The sequence below is a fragment of the Manduca sexta genome, chromosome 5, assembly GCF_014839805.1.
Source record: "Manduca sexta isolate Smith_Timp_Sample1 chromosome 5, JHU_Msex_v1.0, whole genome shotgun sequence".
NCBI classification, from domain to species: domain Eukaryota; kingdom Metazoa; phylum Arthropoda; class Insecta; order Lepidoptera; family Sphingidae; genus Manduca; species Manduca sexta.
Window position 1 is genome coordinate 8,168,085 of NC_051119.1, and position 9,563 is coordinate 8,177,647.

Consider the following 9,563-nt stretch of genomic DNA (forward strand, 5'->3'; position numbering starts at 1 on the left):
TCCTGGCAGTGTAAACGTTAATTTGGAGTTTACTGTATGTGGGTCAATTTCCACGTGGGGTTGTTATACAATTTTAAATATGATAGAATCATTGTTATTTTATTTTAATCTTAATCTACACATTAAGATTAATGCTCGAATTACGGGTATTGTCGCTGCGTCTCATGGTTTGCGCACGCGCACGTCCGGAATCTATACGGCCTTGTTACCCGCGTTTTAATTTACTCTATAATGCCTATGACTTGGAGTACCTGCAATGTACACTAAGGGCTTGTCATATGGCCAAGTTTATAATAAGGCAGGTTGTTAACTGAAAAGATACAATAGATGGTGGTGGGATGGTGTGAAAATAAAACAAACAAATTAAAGGCTTTTCTGTCATTGTTTCTAAAGCATAGAAATTCGTTTGCACCTCTCATTTCTCATTCGTTTTTAGGGATCTGTAAAGTATAAAGAAACCTTATAGGATCACTTTATTATCCGTTTGTCTGACTGACAAGACCTTTATACTCAGTAACGCGTCATGATATCAAATTGAAATATATAACAAACAACTAAACTTTTACATCGAAGCGATCGAAAGACATATAATAATTTATGTTGATTATTTTGCGATTTGACAAGGGATTCAAAGCCCATAAGGTTATTTCCCGTTTACTTACAATCACGAAATTTAACTAGAAGCAATGTCTTGCAACACATATAAAGGAAAAATTCCGAAAACCATAAACATTTACTTTAATAAATAAAAAAGAGCGAGTGTGTACGGATCCTTGGTGAGCAAGTCCGACTTGCACTTATCCGAGTTTTTTTGTGGTAAATTTTATTTTACAAATATAATTTTTCTGCCCATCTTAAAGTCAACCTTAATACATTTAAATACCATAGTTAGATGGCTAGAATAATATAAATAAAACAACCACCTCGTTTTTCCTTTTTTTATGAGTAAAAGCAATAATATAATATTATCAGCCCTGTATTATATACTGTCCCACTACTGGCCACGGGCCTCCTCTACTACTGAGAGGGATTAGGCCTTAGTCCACCACGCTGGCCTAATGCGGGTTGGTACACTTCACATACCTTCAAAATCATTATGCAGAATTTCTCAGGTATGCAGGTTACCTCACGATGTTTTCCTTCACCGTTAAATCAAGCAATAATTCACAAAGAATACACACATAACTTAAGCAATGTCAGACCTTGGGTTTTGAACTTGCGGACATACGTCTCGGCAGTCCGTTCCACTTCCAACTAAGCTATCGCTGGTTTAATAAAAAATAAAAGCAATAATATAATAATATTGGTTTAAATAAGCTGAGTAGCTTTCGGTACGTGATGCTACGCACTAGAGATTTGGGTTAACGGCAGTGTTAAAGTCTATGATCTACGTTACGGGCTAAGTCACAGGCGGTTAGTGTTATTTCTAGATGCACTAAAATAACTAGCCGGTTTTGTGAAAGCAGTCGTAAATCTAACGGCTATAAATAAAGTAAATATGTTAACTACACTCACATATGTTTAATATATGGTAGAATAATATTGACGATAGTAGAATACTAGTAAAATGATTTTCGAGTGCAAATTTTGTGATTAAATATTATGTCGAGGAGTTAAGGCTTTAACCTCAGTAATCTAACCATATATGAAACAACAGGACACTATCACTTCATTGATGGTAGGATATATTTTATATCCGCCCGAATAGCGAGCACCGCACACAATGTGTTAAAACCCACCATAGTGGTCCACGTAAGTGTGTCACGTTCCGGGATGAGCCTATATATATCCGGTACCAAAAGGCCGGCATAATTGTGTCGACTGCCGAGGGGTGATCATCTCTCGTCAGTCGACATTTTATTGGACCCCATTCCACTTACAATCAGGTGCTGTAGAGTCAAGTTGTCGTGCAAGGATAAAAAAAAAACTTTATGTTGCATTTTTGTCAGTCAACAGTCGCTAGAGATTTGCCGGCCGCTATCTGTATATATAGAAAATGAATCACTATGAATCCCTTGGTCATCGCGTCTAGCGTGAATAAATGGAACAATTTCGCTAATTCTTTCTTTGTTGTGTTAATTATTGTCAGGAGAAGGTTCTTATGAAAGAATAAATTAAGGAAGTTGAGGAACATTAGAAAATTTAACAGATCTTAACAACTATTTTCGCCCTTTTGACAAAACGCGCGTGATCAATATGGATGCAAAACACAGCTGTCTCCTAGCCGTGTTTTATTATGGATAAATAAAAATATGTCTGTATATCACTGACCACTTCATAAACACTATGATTTTGAATAATATATTTTTTCAATTAATTATACCAATTTGAATTCAATATTCATAGTTAAGACAGCACGTCTGTCAGGTCAGCTATAGTTTATAGAATAAATTCGATATTTTAATTTATAGTGTAAATAAAATGTATGTTTTATTTTCAAGGTAGGTATTCACTGCACGTGACCTTTAGTGCTGCAGAAACAGGTATCGCGAATTGTATTTATAGATACTTAATTGTTTCCTTTTGTGATTGTTAATTGATTATAATAGCTGTCTGATGAAATCAGGCGTCAGACAGTAGAAAAGTCTTGAATCAATTACTTTAATAATGTTTTAATTTTTGTAGTCTGAGTTGAAAGGCGAATTTGGCATAACCATACCCAATAAGGACTTTTTTTTAATAAGGGCAAGTGACCTCACTGTACCTGATGGTAAGTGTAGTGGGGACCAATAGATTGTGGACTGGCGAAGATGATTACCCCTTGGCAGTCGATACAATTATGCCGGCCTGTCGGAACCGGATATTCACAGGCTGATCCCGGAATGCGACACACTTACGTAAGTCACTATGGCGGGTTTTAACACGTTGTGTACGGTGGTCACTATCCGGGCTGATATAAAATATATCTTACCGTCAGCAAATATAAGTTTTAACCATACATTTTTTTATAGCATTGACCGTATTCATCCCTCAGGATTGAATATCGTAAAACGGGAATTCGCGCAAGAAGTAATCGCATAACACATCCAATATTTTACTTCACATTTTTCCTAATTGAAAATAGAACATAATATTTATATTTATCCCTATCATGGTTCTTGATAATGATAGACATTATGTAATGTCACGGGGCGGACTGATCGAATCATGAAGGCTGCAAAGTCGGGAAAAAATAATATAAAAACTGCGACAAAATGCGAAAAATGATTTATTTTAAAATAGTTCATATTAGGCATGTTTTAATATTTTTAAAATACCAAAAATATTGTAGTGACATATTTGACGCTAAGCCTTACTTATCTAATCGATCTGAACATAAATTATCATTTATATGAGGTGTATACAAAACTATTTGAAATGATCTCCGCTTATTAATTGACACCGGCTACGTGTTTTCATGAATATTTATAGACTTAACAAATTCGTATGTTACAACATATATATACTAAATGTGTCTGTCTGTACAACAAAGCGGGTCATGTATGTAATAATTATGGAAAAAGAAATATCTATAAACATTAATATATCGGTGGTGTAGTTATAGTACAGCACGACTGTAGTGCCGAGGTCTCGGGTTCAAACCCCGGGTCGGGCAATATTATATTGAGTTTTTCTACTCAGTCTCAACCCGGAGTCTGGAATTTGTGTCCGATATGACAATAAGCTCGACCATGTCATTGAATGGAATACACAGGGCGGAAAGTGAGTGTATTAGTTTCACTTCTGCCTACCCCTTCGTGGATAAAAGGCGTAAGTACGTATATACTAGGATTCAATTTCCTCTTAAGTATCGGATGGATATATAAATTTCATTTTTATTTAACAGTAATTAAGTTTTCAATAATGATTCCGGTGATCAATTTATTCAAAAAAGGATCACAGGAGGCAGGTCTTATTTATATTATTCGCTCTATTTAACTGAAGTTAAAATTAATATAATAGATACATAGATAAAAAAGTTTATTTTGGCTACAATTACCACATAGTATCAAACGCAAAATAATTTGTAACAATCATTATTTATATAAAAATGTTAATGTCTGTACAGACGATCAGATTCTTGTGATTATTACAATAACTAGCAAAAGTTCAGTCACGTTGTAGAGTTTAGACATATTTCTTTTCAGCGTGAATAGCTAGACTTTATGATGATAAGTGGAGTGGGGTCCAATAGAATGTCGACTGACGAGAGATGATTAACCCTTACAGTGGACGCAATTATGTCGGTCTGTTGGATCCGGGTATGCATAGACTGATCCCGGAACGCGACACACGTGGGCCACTGTGACCGGTTTTAACACCTTGCGTACGGTTGTCGCTATCCGGACGGATATAAAATATATTATTATCTTACCAATAGGAAATAAATACTTGATAACGTAGTGAAGGTACTATTATTAATAAGGTATCATTTTCTTATAGAAAATCAACTTATGTACTTAAGTACATATCCATTTTTGAAATAATGCAGCCACAATCAGGTCCCAGGTCAGCAATATGCTTTGCTTCAAGGAGCAAAACGCTGGTAATTCCGCTGGTACCTATGGTACCAATATGTAAACAATCATTTATTGAGGAAATGTCAATACAATATTATAAGTACTAAATTGTGGAATCTTGAGCAATACTTACACATTAAATTAATACTTCTTTTATATAAATAAAATTTTAAAAAAAAAATTTACATATTGAAACGGTCAGGTTAAAAAAAGATGAAGTAATATAATATTTACGGAAGCGTGGTCGTAGGCGGTGTTTAACTTCAAATATTTTGTAGATTTAAATATTTAATTCTTCCTTTGCATATTCTGAACATATTTTATTATTCAAAAGTGCATAATATTGTTTATTTAGGGTTATAAATTTTCTTTAACGCGTCTGAATGTTGTAGACCTCGTTGTGAGAAAATTATACATCTTCATCTCAGTTTTAAATTATTTAAAAAATCTTAATAGTGGACAACGCATAACTGAAATCATAGGGTAAAGTTTGAAATTTTGCGACACAATTCTCTAAAATAAAATATATGCCGGATTGATAACCTCCTTTTTTGAAGTGGGTAAAAAAATACCGTAAGTGAATCGGAAATTTGGAAATTTATTTCCTATATAGGTTAAATTCCATCTGGCAATTAGTATATTTGTAAAACCGGAATACTATATTATATGCAAAATAGTAACATAAAAATACTTCATTAGAGATGGAGTCATTTAAGTCATATTTTTGTTTTTATCACTAGAATTTAATTTCTAGCAATAAAAGTTTTAAGAATTGTCATTTTGCGATAGTTTTAAATTTATTACGCCTTCCTTATGTAGATGTACAAGAGAAATATATAATAAAATAGTATGGAATATATTAAGTAAACATTTTAGTTTAATTTGCACATGAACCTATATACAATTCAAAATATCGACTATACATTTCTTTTGGAGTAAAACAACCGCGCATACTGTCAATTTACTCAGCGAATTCTGTAACTGACTGTTTTATAGTAAAACACTTTTTATCCTTAGGTGTTATCAATCTATAAAATAAAACAACAAAATAAGGTGTGACCGTATATTATACGAAAACTAATAAAAAGATAGGGTAGAGTACTAAAGACGTAATAGAACAAATAATAGCGATTTTTTAAATTATTTTCTGTTCATTTTTAAACGCACATCTTAGAAACCACTAATCGTATTGTTATGTAGTTTCCACAAAATGACAGAGTGTAATTAGTTGCCGATAAATAGGCTTTGTTTTATTAAAATCGGTTATAGGAAACAAAAGTTATCGTTATATCAAAATACTTGCAATTTGAAATATAAATTACGTTCTTTAAAAGAGCAAGTGGCTCCACCACCAGTGATCAACCGCCACAATATACGTATAGTTGGTCAAGCATTAAAAGAATAAAAACTTAAGCCTAAAGATACTATTACAATCTACAATAACAATAACTATGTAGAGTTTTTGTCACAATAACTGCCAGAATGGAAATCACCAGCAAAGTACAGTAAACTTTGCGTCGATTTAGTAATTTTTTTTATTGTTTTGATTGACGAGACGAGCTTGCCGTTCGCCTGATGGTAAACGATACGACCGCCCATATAACGGTAGAAACACTATCCAACGCCTTAAATTATAAAATATTGTTTGGTATGCCACTGCGTAAGCCATCCTGAGACATGAGGCGTTAAATCTTATTATGTCCAGTAGTTAAGTACACTGGCTACAATGTCCTGGTTTAATCTGGGACACAACAGTGATTACACACTGCTGCTTGGCGGCAGAAATAGACATTGCGGTGGTACTTCACATATGAAACCCAACCACCAGTAAATGTAAGTAGTTTAAGGTTCATGTCAGCTATAAGCAATAAAAAATATATAAATGTTAACTAGAATAGTTGATACGTGTTAAACGTTGCGAGGCGCAATATTCAACGCTGTTTTATTGCTATAAAAAGCTTTTAATTGCGACTTCACGCGTGTTTCTCGGGACACGCTGTTGATAATGGCCTGTATAAAACTTGTTATTGTTCGCGACATTGTCCGAAGTTTTAAAATTCGAATTTCAATACCTATTTGACTATTGGAGGTGGTAAGTTGTATTTTATATCCGCCCAGATAGCGACCGCCATACACAAGATGTTAAAACCCGTCATAGTGGTCCACGTAAGTGTCTCGTTCCGGGATCAGCCTGTGTATATCCAGTTCCAACTGGCCGGCAAAATTGTGTCGACTACCGAGGGATAATCATCTCTCGTCAGTCGATATTATATTGGACCCCACTCCACTTACCATCAGGGGCAGCCGGGTCACTTTCCCGTGCTAGTTTAAAAAACCTACCCATTTAGCAATTAAGATACTTGATTAATGTTTTAACTACACATATTAAAGGTTTATTATTTCTTTAGAATAATGCCTGTATAATATAGCGATTCCATTGCTATGAACGGATTTCCTGTACTACTGCAGGGCGTTTAGGCTTTTGTCCACTACCCTGGCCAAATGCGGGTTGGCAGACATTTTTTCAAAATTCTTACGAAGAATTTTTAGGTATTCGGTTTCCTTAGGATATTTCACTTCACCGTTAAACCGAGCGATAATAAATTATTATACATATAGCTTCGAGAAGTCGAATTGCATACCTTAGACACTTCTTTCGAACCTTCGTCTTGGCGATCTATTCAATTCCCCACTACCCATCGGCTCTATATTTCTTTTAACAGCCAAAGACACATTACTGATACGGTTAATTACTGATAAAAAGATTTTTGGTAACCACAGTGTATAGAGGATGGATATTTCGAACTCTATAGACTCTACGAGATTCATTTAAATAAAATGTTATATCTAAATTAGAAGTGACAGGTCGATATCGAAAATTTACTACAAAGTGTGTGACAAATTGTTTTGACCTCATGTAACGATGTAGAGCACTGTAGGTATATCTAGTCTAGACATAGTCTAGATTTATCGAATAAGAGTTGGAATCAATTATAATTATTAGTATTTCACTGTACGATTTAAAATATTTGAATATAAATTTTAAATTAAATATTTGTTAATTGCGATTCGACTCTATCTTTATTGTATTACTAATTGTGATTACAACTGCATAAAACGTCTTGTTTTGAACTCTGTTAGCCGATAATGTAACTAGTTTTTACTTTTGAGATAACTTCGGCGACATGTCAAATATAAAACCTACGATACATCTAATATCAATGTATGCTATCAGTTCCAATAAATTCTCATGCTAGACTTGCAAGTCTACGTCAGTCATGAATATGGGTTCAGATCTCATTAGTGTGAGGGAAGTTAAAATGGTTTATATTATAATAATACTTTTTATGACAATTAATTTCTAAGGTAGAGTCATTAGCGAATTTTATATAATATTTTTTTAGATCGAACTTTTAGTTGATCTATTAATAAAAAGTAAAAAACGTCACTTTTAATAATAATTTTTATGGTAAGAGTTTAGCGTAGAGTCATTTGCCAATTTTATAGAAATAAAAATATTTAGATAGAGTTTACAGTTGATCTAGAACATCAAAGATTTAATATATTTAAAGGCCAAATATATCTCTTTTAAAATACACATGGAAGAATGTTTTTTTAATGGTCACAAGTTTTAACAAAACTTGGTAAACTTTTTATTTATCCAACCCACATAGTACAAGCTGTAGTTTTACTACACCATTATATTTATATAATTGAAGGTACGGATGTTATGAAACAATGTTGGCGGTTAAATCTTATCAGTTTACGTATTATTACGTGAGTGACATAGAAATGTACACACTAAAAAAAATATAAAACATATTTCGGTAATGTTTTGCATTTTTTGTATTGACGAATATTTTATGAAAACAGCAGTTATTAATATTTTATTAAATCACAAAATCAATTATAGAACGGAAAGAAACAATTTACAAACCTCTCACATAATAAAACTGTAACTAAACTTCAAATAAATGAACGTTGACCTCACTAAATGAAACACAACACAAAGTTTCACGTGTAAACGATCGAGCGGGCGATCAGACCGCGGCGACACGTGCGTCTCGCGCCACTTCCCAGCATCCACTGACTCGAAACTGACCACGCTCCGACCATTCATCTATACTAGCTCGGCCTGTGACGTTTTTCAGATGATGCATAAGGTTTTAAATGGAAATTATTAGTTTCGTGATGAGTGCTCATTTGCTAAAATATTTCTTCTTGGCAAAGTAATTATTTTATGTCATATCTTTATTTTTAGTTTATTTATCATATTTATTAACCCCGTCAAATTTCTCCGAATGCATTTTTTACCTGTATTGCTAACTTTCCTATAAATTTTAATAAATAAATGCGATGTATGCTCTACTCGCTAGTAACATAAATACATTTCTATTATTACGCGTGGAACTCAGTAGTATGACAAGCAAGTTATTATAGAAGGTTGCGCGATCGAAAGGGCATTTTTATCGCGCCTAGAGCCTTTTCTAGAGTCGTTTTAATGATTCTGATACGAAAGTACGTGCGGTATCTAGTTTTGTAGCTCTATCAGATTTTACGTTTCCACGTCTGAGTTAACGAGAAATATGTATCATAACATATTTTGTAATCGACTTACGACAGTAGCTTTTTCATATTTCTCGTTATGGTGGAGTCACCGTAGGATTAGATAATGATGTCATATTGACCAAAATAGTATAACGCTGCAGCGTCATAAACTGCAGTGTGTTTTATGGCTTTGCTTCTAGGGTGTGGCATCATCACGGTCAATGTGTGACAGACGTGGGGTTTCTATCAGAGAAATGTAGTTTAAAAAATACCTAGCAATAGAATTTATAAGCTATGTTAAGAGGTATTTATCGTTTTGCGTTTTTAGGATATTATTTTTGGTATGTAGCTTTTTGTAACACCTCGCACGGTGGTATGTGAAATTAACTGAAACCAGCATTTCCTATAACATCGAAGGAAAAATCTTGAAGATACTGTATTAAGTTCATCATTCTGAGTCATAACATTTGATGCCTTGTATTAGTTAGTAGTTATCTACAATGTCTTGAAACACAT

At 33.7% G+C, this 9,563-nt stretch overlaps 1 protein-coding gene across 2 annotated transcripts in view; it reads right to left on the minus strand.

Annotated features, from left to right (window-relative positions):
* LOC115455953 (protein Wnt-7b) overlaps positions 1-8,572 on the minus strand; it is an 86,217-nt gene extending 77,645 nt beyond the window's left edge. For both annotated transcript variants that reach the window (XM_030184785.2, XM_030184784.2), the window contains exon 1: positions 8,437-8,572. The gene's annotated coding sequence lies outside the window, so the exon portion shown is untranslated. The remainder of the gene's footprint in view (positions 1-8,436) is intronic.
* Positions 8,573-9,563: the final 991 nt, after the last annotated feature.